Here is a 13122-nt window from a genome sequence, read left to right as displayed (position 1 = left end):
TACACAGCCTGGAGGTGTGTTGTGTCATTTTCCTATATAAAAACGAAATTATAGTCCCACTAAATGCAAACCTGATGGGATGGCGTATTGCTGCAGAATGCTGTGGTAGCCATACTGGTTAAGTGTGCCTTCAATTCTAAATAAATCACAGACATTGTCACCAGCAAAGCACCCACATACCATCACACCTCCTCCTCCTCCATGCTTCAAAGTGGGATCCACACGTGCAGAGATCATCCATTCACCTACTTTGCGTCTCACAACAACCATTGCTCGTCCATTGCTCATGTTTCTTGGCCCAAGCAAGCCTTTTCTTCTCATTGGTGTCCTTTAGTCGTGGTTTCTTTGCAGCAATTTGACCATGATGCATTTATTTGGGCTGCAATCTGAGCTGCAGCTAACTCTAATTAACTTATCGTCTGCAACAGAGGTAACTCTGGGTCTTCCTTTCCTGTGGCGGTCCTCATGAGAGCCAGTTTCATCACAGCGCTTAATGGTTTTTGTGACTGCATTTGAAGAAACTTTCAAAGTTCTTGATATTTTCCGTACTGACTGACCTTCATGTCTTAAAGTAATGATGGACTGTCATTTCTCTTTGCTTATTTGAGCTGTTCTCGCCATAATATGGACTTAGCCATATTAGGTAAAAGGCCATCTTCTGTATACCACTCCTACCTTGTCACAACACAACTAATTGGCTCAAATGCCTTAAAAATGAAAGAAATTCCACAAATAACTTTTAACAAGGCCCACCTGTTAATTGAAATGCATTCCAGGTGACTACCTCATGAAGCTGGTTGAGAGAATGCCAAGAATGTGCAAAGCTGTCATCAAGGCAAAGGGTGGCTACTTTGAAGAATCTAAAAACACTTTTTTGGTTACTACATGATTCCATATGTGTTATTTCATAGTTTTGATGTCTTCACTATTATTCTACAATGTAGAAAATAGTAAACAAAGAAAAACCCTTGGATGAGTAGGTGTGTCCAAACTTTTGACTGGTCATTACTCTCTCTTGTCTTTTGAGCCATTGGGCCCATCCTGCAACATCATTGGATTTTATTTTTTACCAGGTAAGTTGACACATTCTCATTCACAGCAACGACCTGGGGAATAGTTACAGGGAAGAGGAGGGGGATGAATGAGCCAACAGTAAGCTGGGGATGATTAGGTGACAGCTTGGGAATTTATCCAGGACACCGGGGTTAACACCCCTACTCTTACAATAAATGCCATGGGATCTTTAATGACCTCCGAGAGTCAGGACACCCATTTAACAACCCATCCGAAAGACGACACCCTACACAGAGCAGTGTCCCCTGGGGTATTGGAATATTTTTTTTTAGACCAGAGGAAAGAGTGCCTCCTACTGGCCCTCCAACACCACTTCCAGCAGCATCTGGTCTCCCATCCAGGGACCAACAAGGACCAACCCTGCTTAGCTTCAGAAGCAAGCCAGCAGTGGGATGCAGGGTGGTAACGCTGTGCAGGTGACTTGCTTGCTTTCACTCAAATGTAAGGGGCTGAAGCTCATTAGCTAGAACTCAAATTGCTAGGGGGCTGGCCCATGTGGGGGGATATGTACAATATGGTGCAATTGCAGACTGCAATTGGGGTCGTTCCTTGATTTCAATAAATGCCCATTGGTGCCTGCCATTGGTCAGTTCCAGTGTTATAAGACTGATGGTTTCTTGACAAAGATTCGTTTTTTTACATAGCAGGTTAGGATAACTAATGTGGCAGGTTAGGATAATTAACATGGCAGATTAGGTGAATTAGCGTGGCAGGTTAGGAGGATGAGGTTAAGGTTAGGACAGGATGTAACTTCTGCTTCTCAACATCAACACAGAGATTGCTGAATTCCTAAGACAACACAGAGGAAATTCTTGGATACAGTTGATAAGAAGAGTCACTTCGGGGACTGGGCCGCAATACATAACTTGACATCAAGAAAAGGCAATATTAGAAAACACCTCTAATTGAGGTCTGCATTTACACCCTTATCAAAATGTAGGGAAAATGGCGTGGCACAGCTTCAAGAAAATGGTCGCTTTCAAACTAGGGATTTCGTGGCTATTTGAGGAAGCTAAGACAGTAATTCTGCTCATAGATTATGTATGTATGTACTACACATTGACATGTCCACCCCCCCCCCCCCCCCCCCAAAATAAAATAAATAAATACTTTCTTAGACGCCAAAGTACCGGAGCATGCCATTAATGTTAGTGAACCGCAGCTCCCAGAAAGACCGACCGAGAGAGGCTTGATGTTAGTGAACACAGCTCAGCGAAAGACACACAGAGGAAGAGATTCCCTCCTCTCTGCCTGCCATGACTGTACACTTCCAGTTACATAAGAGGTCTGAAGAAGAGAAGTTAGTGGAAAGCAGCAGTAAGCTGTGTGTCTCTGTTAGAGGAGTTAGGGATGCACCCCAGAACAGGGTTTCTTAACATTTATAGGGATCGGCAAAGCTTTGATCCTTCCTAATAATAAACTTGAGTCTTTGTTTGAATGCTGTGGTTAGGTGTGTGTGTGTGTGTGTGTGTGTGTGTGTGTGTGTGTGTGTGTGTGTGTGTGTGTGTGTGTGTGTGTGTGTGTGTGTGTGTGTGTGTGTGTGTGTGTGTGTGTGTTCAGTCATTGAGTTCTACAGATGTGCCCTTTATGGAAAATAATGGGAGCAGAGACCATGCCTTTAACCCCCCTTACTATTCCACCCTCTCCCTCCACTCACCCCAGGCCCCTTTACACAGTAACGTTACAGTCCCATCCTGCCAACTGATGGTTCAGTGCAGTCAATGGGGCCCTCGGGCACAGCTCTGTGTCCCTTTGATTTATTTGCATAGACAACAAAGGAGGTCATGGTTCCAGCACACACACACACACACGCGCATATAGTATACATCAGATAGATACTGGACACGTGTCTACGCATGCATTACTGTAGAGTACTGTAGAATAGAGTCGAATATTATGTGTCGCTTCACTTACTGTCCATCCGAAGATGATTACATCACAGCACACGTCATATATACACAGCACACGTTCATCCATCCGTCCATTGGTCCATGATGAATCTGACATCTGTGCTTTACTACCAGACCTTTTCATACTGTACATTACATGGCATACTCTGCACACACACGCACTGTATCTTAAACATATGCACACATACAGCCCATCCATTTCAGACACCACCGAGGTCAAGTTCAGCCAGGCTCTTCATGGGTTTACATATTTTAAATTACAAACCCCCCTGTCTCGTTACACACACAACACAAGCCACACATGTTGTCGTGCTAGCACGCATGTTGATCAGAGAAGGTGTTTACAGCGTAAATGTGTTTGTTTACCACGCTAATTACAGGGGTGAGACTGTCGTGCCCACCACATGCCACCATACAGTACCACCCATTGCCATCTCTTGGATCTATTGGGCGTTGCACTCTTCAATGAGAAGCACAGTTTCTACTTGGTTTGTGTGTTCAACCACAGTCACACACACATCCACTCACACGGACGCACACACTTGTTTTTTTTTTACACTGCTGCTACTCACTGTTTATTGTCTATGTCACTTTATGTACATATTACCTCAATTACCTCAACTAAACCTGTACCCCTGCACATTGACTTGGTACCGGTACCCACTGTATATATAGCGTCGTTAATGTTATTTTATAGTGTTACTTAAAAAAAAAACTTTCGTTTATTTAGTAAATATTTTTTTAACTATTGTTTTTCTTAAAACTGCATTGTTGGTTAAGGGCTTGTAAAGTAAGCATTTCACTGTACTTCACCTGTTGTATTCGGCGTGTGACACATTTAATTTAATTTCACACACACACACACACACACACACACACACACACACACACACACACACACACACACACACACACACACACACACACACACACACACACACACACACACCTATATATACACACACAGGTATATGTTTATGGCCCTGGTACCCCATCCCTAATCTGTTCTGTTTGTCAGCTGGGCTTCATTCACAAAACTGTTCCGCCGGCGGCGTTTCCTCCCTTCGATTTCTATTTGGGGGGCGAAAACACATCACTTTGTTCCATCAGTTTATGTTTTTTTTTTTCTTCAAAACTGCTCTCCCTGTTCGGCCGAAATGAATTTGAGCGAAGAGAGAGAGACTCTGGGAAAGATTGGGTTACACGTCTGCGAGAGACAAAAGCGGCCGGTGGGAGGGGTCATGACAGTTGGCAGTGGTTTGGAGAGAACTCGATACCATAATTTAGACCCTCCATAAACACACTGAATCAGAGACAGATTTACTCTGTGATATATGGCTCTGGGAACAGCGGCACCTTTCCACAAAGCAGACCTTTCCCTGTAACATGAAATGCATGCTTTTATGATTACGTGCAATGTGTTTATGGTTGCTTACACAAACCTATGGAACGTATTTAGTTGAACGTAACAGCACGGACTGTGTAGATGAACTGTCATGAATTAGAAACAAGAGCAGCTATTGACTGTCTAGCCTGAAAGATTGTGATGTAATCAACTCTATTTCGAAATAACATGTTAGAGTTAGTAGGGTAAGGGTGTGTGTGTGTGTGTGTGTGTGTGTGTGTGTGTGTGTGTGTGTGTGTGTGTGTGTGTGTGTGTGTGTGTGTGTGTGTGTGTGTGTGTGTGTGTGTGTGTGTGTGTGTTCACCTTGTACATATATATCCTGTTTCGACCCTCAGACTTAGCAAAAGATGACCTAGCGAAAGAGTAGCTTAGTGAGATTATTTCCTGACGCTCCAGCAGAAATCAAGCCTTTTCCAATCAGACAGCCAATAGTCAGCAGACAGCACAGCACAGCAGCAGCATGCAACTACAAACGGTTAGCTCATCTTCTCTCTCTCTCTCTCTCTCTCTCTCTCTCTCGCTCTCTTTCTTTCTCTCACTCACCATATTACCTCATCTTCTCCCTATGTATTTGTCTCTGTCTCTCCCTCCCCACCCTCCACCCCACTCTCTCTGATCCTGCCTCCCAGTGGAGAGTAAGGGGAGCTGGGGTGAGGTGTTTGGAGGCGGAGAGGCTCAGAAGGTTCATTTGTGGACTGAGATTCACACCGAAAGCTATTGATTGGAGCAGCAGGAGAGACAGGGGTGGGGGTTGAGTTGTAAGTGTTTCCGCTCCTCTGATTCATATATGATAGATTACTATGTGTGGGTGTGATGTGTGATGTGTGATGGAGGTTGTCAGAAAGGTTGGACACGGAGGTGGGGGGGGGGGGGTTACTGCTACCGCCAAAGTGATTACTGATAATATCACCTGGATAATTGACCTACAATGGCTTCCTAATCACTCCCAGTTGCATTGTGTCTACAGCCAAAATGACTCTGAGGGAATTCCTCAACTAGGCCATCAGAGAGCCATTGAGGATCTATTTGTTTTCTTACCTGATTCATTGATGGAGTCACTCTTTCTCCTCCGTAACTGCCTATTGTCCTCCCAACTCGCTATTACTACAGGCAGATGATGCATGACTATGTATGGAGGGGGATGATTGAGTGGAGGAGATGCAGAGATGGAGGAGCTCAATCAGATGTTTCTAGGATTTGAAGATGACTAACTTCTTCTTAAGTACACTGTAGTCATCCTTTTGTTCTGCAAGTGAGTTTATGATGAAGGTAACATATCCCTCCTTGTCTGCCCAACTCCTGCCCCCCCTCCCTCCCATACACCTCTCTGTTTGGCTCCTAGGCCTCAGCTGCTGCAACAAGTCTTAATGGAATAGAGTGGTACTTAGTGCTCTCTTTTTCTCTCTCTCTCTCCCTCCCCCTAACTCTAACTCTAACCTCCCGATCCCCAATATTTTCTGCTTTAATCTTAGCATTGATGTTGAGTGCCTCCCCCCCTTTCCCTCCCTCCTAGACTTAGGTAATTTCCTGTCTGGCTGACTCACAGCAGTCACACCTCTGAATGGAGGGCGTGTTATGAAAGAGTGGATGGAAGGAGCGCTAAAGAAAAGCGTGTGGTATGTCAGATCTGTGTCCATACTAGTCCACGTTGGCCTCAGCCTCTCTTTATCTCCCCCTCTCTCTCTTTTATACACACACACATACACCGCCCTTCCACAGACACACACGCAGACAAGTATCTCTCTCATCTGCTCGTTGTCCCTTTCGTCTGTCTAATCGTGTGACAATCTTGAAATTTGCAGATGCACACAGGCAGGGTCCATTTGCCCAGAACTGAGCTGGCAGAGTTCCTTTCCTGTCTAGTCCCTACCCAGTAGCCGTAGTGTTAGCTACATCAGCTGCCTGAGTCAGGGCACTGCTGCCCTCTCTGGGAGTATCACTCTGCGCTATTGACCAGAGCTCCAGGCTAAGGGCCATCCGTCACAGTCTGCCCAGGGAAAGGCTCACGTCCGGGGGTCGGGTATCACAGACAGCCTGGGTCAGGAAGACCGGCGCTGAAACTTTTGATCCCAGGCCAAAGAACGCTCCATGAGTCCGGATTCGGTTCCAGTTTATTAAGTCACCCGTTCAGTAAATAGTACGGTCTGGGACATCTGAGTTCCACCTGGTGAGAATACGCCATCCAGTACCTAGCAGGGGGTTGATATAAAGCATGAGGTTAATGTGGCGTCGACAGAGAGGTGGACTTCTCCATTCATTGATTACACCCAGTAGTTTAGCATCCAGCTACAGAAGATGTTGTGAGACCATGCTGCCCTGCATTAGTTACACTATTTATTACTCTCTCCCCCCCACAAAATACATGACATCAGCTGTGTGTGTTCTACTCAGAGAGAAGCAGTAATTCTAACAAGAGCAGCCAATAGCCTCTTTAATCTAGCATCAGTCTCTGGTCGTATGAACTACAGCGTACAGATACCAAGTGTTTGTGTTTCCTGGGTTTGTATAAATCCTGCTTTATTCGTGCTCCTTTCCCACTTGGCATTAACAAGCCCAAACAACAAATGTACAAGTACTGTAAATACCCATGGAAACGCAGCGATGCCTGTAACCAAACACTGCCTGCGGCGGCGAGGGCTCCCTAAGCCCTAGAGTGTGACCCGCTCTTTTCCACCACCGCTGGGTTCTGCCCCTGTCTAGGCCCAGTGTGTGTGGGTGTGTGTGAGTGTGTATGTGTGAGAGCTATAGGTGTTGTGTTGCAGGAGCTGTGGGCAGCAGCATATGGGTTAGTGTTTGATTGGGTCTGTTTTTCAGGTCGTCATTGCGAGCAAGGAACGTGACTTGCCATAGGGGCTCTTTTTGGAGCACAGTGGGGTTGTCAGGCGGGCTGGAAAGTGTACGTACCCCTGATGGGAGGCTGGCACAGGGAGAGAGCCTCCCTCCTACCGCCTTTCCCCCCCACCCACCACCCGTACACTACTTCATCCTCCACTCACATACCACTGGCACCCTGCTCTGCCTCCTCATCTGGGATGGATTTAACAGAGAAAAGGATGGCGAGAGGGAGAGATGTAGAGAGGGGGGAATAGGGAAGAGATAGGGAGGGGGCCTGATGCTTGATGAGAGAGGGGGAGAAGTAGAAATTGAAAGATGATATCCACCCCTCACCCTCTCGGTGACTTCCCCGTGTTACCATGGCAACATAAGTCGACTGACAGATTGAGGCAGTGAAGAAATGGTTGATCTAGCTGGTATTGGATCAGTGATGGATTATATGTACGTATAGCCCGTAAGGATCTGCACGTATTGCATTGCATTGGGGTTGCTGATTCAGAGTGCTGTCACAGGTTCCGTTTTTTAAAATTGTTGTTCCCTTGTGTTACCGCTGGAGGGCACCCTTGCCTCGTGTTCTAGTTTCCGGATTACCCTAATTATTACTTATTGGTTTCACCTGGTTTTGATTACCTTCTCTATTCACCTGGTTGCCTTGCTATTTAGGTTCCTCTGTTGCTTGTATCTGTGCTTAGGTCTTATGTTTTGTTTAGTGCACTCTTGTGCTGTTGCTTTGTTTTTGTCAAGACTTTAAGTAAAGAGCTGAATTTACCTTTACCTCTGCTTGCTGTGTTTCTTTGCGACTGGGTTCGAGTTCGTACAAGCATCCTTGTAACAGGAGATCTAAGCCAACAATGGACCCAGCAGAGATTTTTCAGTCGTCTGAGGAACATGCTGAACTCCGCCATTTACGGTCGGCTGTCACCCACCATGGAACTGTGATTGGCCGCCATGAGGCGTGGCTGCAGGCATTGTCGGATGATTTAAGAACTCTTGTGCCCACTCTTCACTCAGCCTTTCTGAACGGACTCAGGGAAGTTCTCAAGGATGAACTGGCTTCCCGGGACAACCCTGACACTCTAGATGAGCTCATCGTTCTGGCCATCCGGATTGATCCGGACATTCAGGAGGCTAAACGCATTCAATCCCTGACCAGCTCGTTGGGCTCTTTTCTTCACTCGGTTCAGATTCACAGTATCTTACCGCCAGGGTTCTAAGAACGTGAAGCTGGATGCCCTGTCTCGCCAGTTCCTCAGCTCCAGTGAGGATCGGCCACTTGGATCCATCATCGCCAAGTCGCTCATCCTCGCGCTTGTGTCCTGGGGTATAGAGACTGTAGTGAGGGAGGCACAAGGTAGGGGGGCAGTTCCTGATAAGTTGAGGGACTATCGTGTGCAGTTATATACTATTTGTTAATGCTACATTTGAAGTTAATTAGCTCAATTAAAATATTTTATTCTCTGTACTGCACCCATTCAAGCATACATACTCATGTGACCGACCAGAGAAATATAGAGAAATGGTTACTTGTATAGTGGAGTATTTTGTTTAGACATGTTGCTAGCTTGCTAAACAATTAACCATTATCCCAACTCATACCATTACTACCCTGCATGAATCTGCAGGTACTTAACCAACCAGGTTCAATGTTAGCTAGTTAGCTTACATTAGGCTATAACTAGCAATGCAAATGGCTCTGAGATTCGAATAATATTACAACACAGATCAGTAACTCTGATCACTCTTAGCTATGATGTGGGCGTGCCCCAAGGGTCAATACTGGGGCCCCTCCTGTTCAGCCTGTACATTAATGATCTGCCTTCTGTCTGTACTGGGTCTGAAGTTCAAATGTATGCAGATGATACAGTGATATATGTGCATGAAAAGAGCAAACAAGCTGCACAAGAACTCACTACTGTAATGGTCCAGGTTAGAAAGTGGCTCAGTGACTCGTGTTTGCATCTCAATGTGAAAAAAACTGTCTGCATGTTCTTCACAAAGAGGGCAACAGATGCTACTGAGCCAGATGTCTATGTCAGGGGAGAAGTTCCAGGTGGTATCTGATTTTAAGTACATTGGCATCATACTTGATTCCAACCTCTCTTTTAAAAAGCATGTAAAAAAGGTAATTCAAATAACCAAATTCAACCTAGCTAATTTCCGATTTATACGAAATTGTTTGCCTACAGAGGTAGCAAAACTGTACTTCAAATCTATGATACTCCCCCACTTAACATACTGCTTGATTAGTTGGGCCCAAGCTTGCTGTACAACATTTAAAACCTATTCAGTCTGTCTACAAACAGTCTCTCAAAGTGCTTGATAGGAAGCCCAATAGCCATCATCACTGTTACATCCTCAGAAAGCATGAGCTCCTGAGTTGGGAAAATCTTGTGCAATACACCGACGCATGTCTTGTATTCAACATCCTAAATGGCCTGGATCCCCCTCCACTCAGAAAAAAACAGAAAACCCAAACATTGATTTATGTTTATATCCCTTGATATAAACAGCTTGATTTATATCCCTTGTAGATAATCTACAAACAGAACAGTGGCATTTATGCTTGTCAGCCCAATTTTTATACGCATAATTATGAGCCTTGCGGTGTAAGATTGGAAAAATTGAAATAAACAGAAGCGGTGTCCCAGATTTTCTTTGAGTATTTTACATGGTTGTTAAACATTGATATTATTAACTGGTGTTTTTGTTAACAGTGTGAGAACAGTAGCACACATTTCCTTTTGCATATTATTGCAGATATATTGGCAGTTGGAAAAATCCACATCAGACTGTATAACTAATTTAATGATGAGGATTTGGAGTGAAAAGTGTTTGTTACTTCAGTATCCTCTCTTCCAGTGCTGTGTGGTCTGACTTTATTTGGTTCATATTCAGGGGGTTGTGTCATTCTACTTTTAGTGTTGGCCCTCCAGAATGACATCTTAGAACTAATTTAATAGGATGGACAAACTCAACGAGCTAGTTTTACATGGCTCAGTTGGTTGAGCATGATGCTTGCAACACCAAAGTTTGCGGGTTTGATTCCTGCTGCGCCCGATTTGGATAAAAGTGTCTGCTAAATCGCACACACACATATATTAGTGTTTCCATTCACTCAGGTGAACAGAAAATGAGAATGAAGCTATAGCAAAGCAGAGTTACAGCCATAACTTTACTTCCTCTAAGGTCCCTTTCCCCTTCCCTCTACTTCTCCTTCCTCCCAAGCTCTTCTGTGGTTAGTTCTTGGTCTCTTGTTGCACATTCAGTTTGACAACAACATCCTAATTAAAGCACCATGGAAATGCGCAGCACGCAGCCCGGCTCTGCTTGGCGAGGGACGTCACCGTTGGAAAATGTTTATGAGCTGTGGCTGGTGTGACGTAGGAACCTTTCACTACCCGGATATTTATCTGCACGTCTTTAATCCAGTCTGATTGTAATAATGGATGGTTAGATACACCCCGATAATATAAACCAGTGGGGTACAATTTAGAAGTTGGTACGGGAGTCTGGAAAATGTCTGGATGTGCTTTTTTTTCTCCTGATGTGCTAGAGCCACTAGACTATGAGCGGACGTTAGAAAGAGAAAGTAGTGAGAGTGAGAGAATAGGGATGATTTAATTTCACATCCAGCTCGTTTGGTAATAAATGCAATGATTTCTTCTGAATGAGACCTAATTGGGTTGTAATCGGTTATGGGTGTACTGTTGTTCTCTCCAGCTCTGCCGTAGCCTATCCAGTATGCTGGAATACTTTGTGTTTTTTAAATGTTTTATTGAACCTTTATTTAACTAGGCAAGTGAATTAAGAACAAATTCTTATTTAAAATGACGGCGTAGGAACAGTGGGTTAACTGCCTTGTTCAGGGACAGAACGACAGATTTGTACCTCGTCAGCTTGGGGATTATACATAGCAACCTTTCGGGTTACTGGCTCAACGCTCTAACCACTAGGCTAGCTGCTACCTGCCGCCTACCTGGACTGGACTGGGGTTCTCTACCTATTCAGTGTTTCCCAACTCCAGTCCTCTAGTACCCACAACAGTAAACATTTTCACTGTAGCCCTGACAAACACACCTCAATCTACTTGTCAGCTAATCATCAAGCCCTCGATGAGTTGAATGAGGTAAGTTTGTCCAGGGGTAAAACACACATGTGTACTGTTGGCGGTACTCCAGGACTGGAGTTGGGGAAACACTGACCGATATGATGGAATACAGTGGTACCACTGGCGATGATCATTCTCTGACCTGTTTGTGTCTCAGCTACTCAGTCACTGGCCTGGCCTAGCCATTGCAGTCTTGTTTGGTTAAGGTTTGTGTCTGCTAAATGGCATATATATATATATATCCTCCTGTATATATATATACAGTACCAGTCAAAAGTTTGGACACACCTACTCATTCAAGGGTTTTTCTTTATTTTTTACTATTTTCTACATTGTAGAAAAATAGGGAAGACATCAAAACTATGAAATAACACATATGGAATCATGTAGTAACCAAAAAAGTATTCAACAAATGAAAATATATTTTTGATTTTAAATTAATCAAAGTAGCCACACTTTGCCTTTATGTCAGCTTTATACACTCTTGGCATTCTCTCAACGAGCTTCATAAGGAATGCTTTTCCAACAGGCTTGAAGGAGTTCCCACAATTGCTGAGCACTTGTTGGCTGCTTTTCCTTCACCCTGTGGTCTAACTCATCCCAAACCATCTCAATTGGGTTGAGGTCGGGTGACTGTGGAGGCCAGGTCATCTGATGCAGCACTCCATCACTCTTACTTCTTGGTCAAATAGCCCTTACACAGCCTGGAGGTGTGTTTTGGGTCATTGTCCTGTTTAAAAACCAGATGGGATGGCACATCACTGCAGAATGCTGTGGTAGCCATGCTGGTTAAGTGTGCCTTGAATTCTAAGTAAATCACTGATAGTGTCACCAGAAAAGCAACCACGCATCATCACACCTCCTCCTCCTCCATGCTTCACAGTGGGAACTACACATGCGGAGATCATCTGTTCACTTACTCTGCGTCTCACACAGACACGGCGGTTGAACCAAAATTCTCAAATTTGGACTCATCAGACCAAAGGACAGATTTCCACCGGTCTAATGTCCATTGCTTGTGTTTCTTGGCCCAAGCAAGTCTCTTCTTGTTATTGGTGTCATTTAGTAGTGGTTTCTTTGCAGCAATTCGACCATGAAGCGGTGATTCACGCAGTCTCCACTGAACAGTTGATGTTGAGATGTGTCTGTTACTTGAACTCTGTGGAGCATTTATTTGATCTGCATTTCACTGCCAATTTCTGAGGCAGTGAACTGTAGCAGAGGTAACTCTGGGTTTTCCTTTCCTGTGGCGGTCCGCATAAGTGCTAGTTTCATCATAGCGCTTGATGTTTTTTTTCTGACTGCACCTGAAGAAACTTTAGAAATTTGTCGTATTGTCTTAAAGTAATGACAGACTGTCATTTCTCTTTGCTTGTCACACCACAACTGATTGGCTCAAACTCATTAAGAAGGAAGAAATTCCACAAATGAACTTTTAACAAGGCACACCTGTTAATTGAAATGTATTCCAGGTGACTACCTCATGAGGCTGGTTGAAAGAATGCCAAGAGTGTGCAAAGCTGTCATCAAGGCAAATATAAAATGTATTTAGATTTGTTTAACACTTTTTTTGGTTACTACATGATTCCATATGTAGTATTTCATAGTTTTGATGTCTTCACTATTATTCTACAATGTAGAAAATAGTAAAAATAAAGAAAACCCTTGAATGGGTAGGTGTGTCCAAACTCTTGACTGGTACTGTATATATCAGTGTTTCCACTCACTCGGGTGAACAGAGCAGGAGAGTGGAGCTATAGCACCTCCTTATGGTCATAAAGCATGTAGTC

General features: G+C 44.3%; 1 protein-coding gene across 3 annotated transcripts in view; it reads left to right on the top strand.

Annotated features, from left to right (window-relative positions):
- The window catches only part of LOC110521826 (myomegalin), a 114589-nt gene that overhangs the window by 27163 nt on the left and 74304 nt on the right, over positions 1-13122 (top strand). The window lies entirely within an intron of this gene.

The sequence above is a fragment of the Oncorhynchus mykiss genome, chromosome 30 (assembly GCF_013265735.2).
Source record: "Oncorhynchus mykiss isolate Arlee chromosome 30, USDA_OmykA_1.1, whole genome shotgun sequence".
In the NCBI taxonomy this organism is placed as follows: domain Eukaryota; kingdom Metazoa; phylum Chordata; class Actinopteri; order Salmoniformes; family Salmonidae; genus Oncorhynchus; species Oncorhynchus mykiss.
The sequence above is the reverse complement of the archived record's forward strand: the minus strand, read 5'-3'. Positions and strand labels throughout refer to the sequence as shown.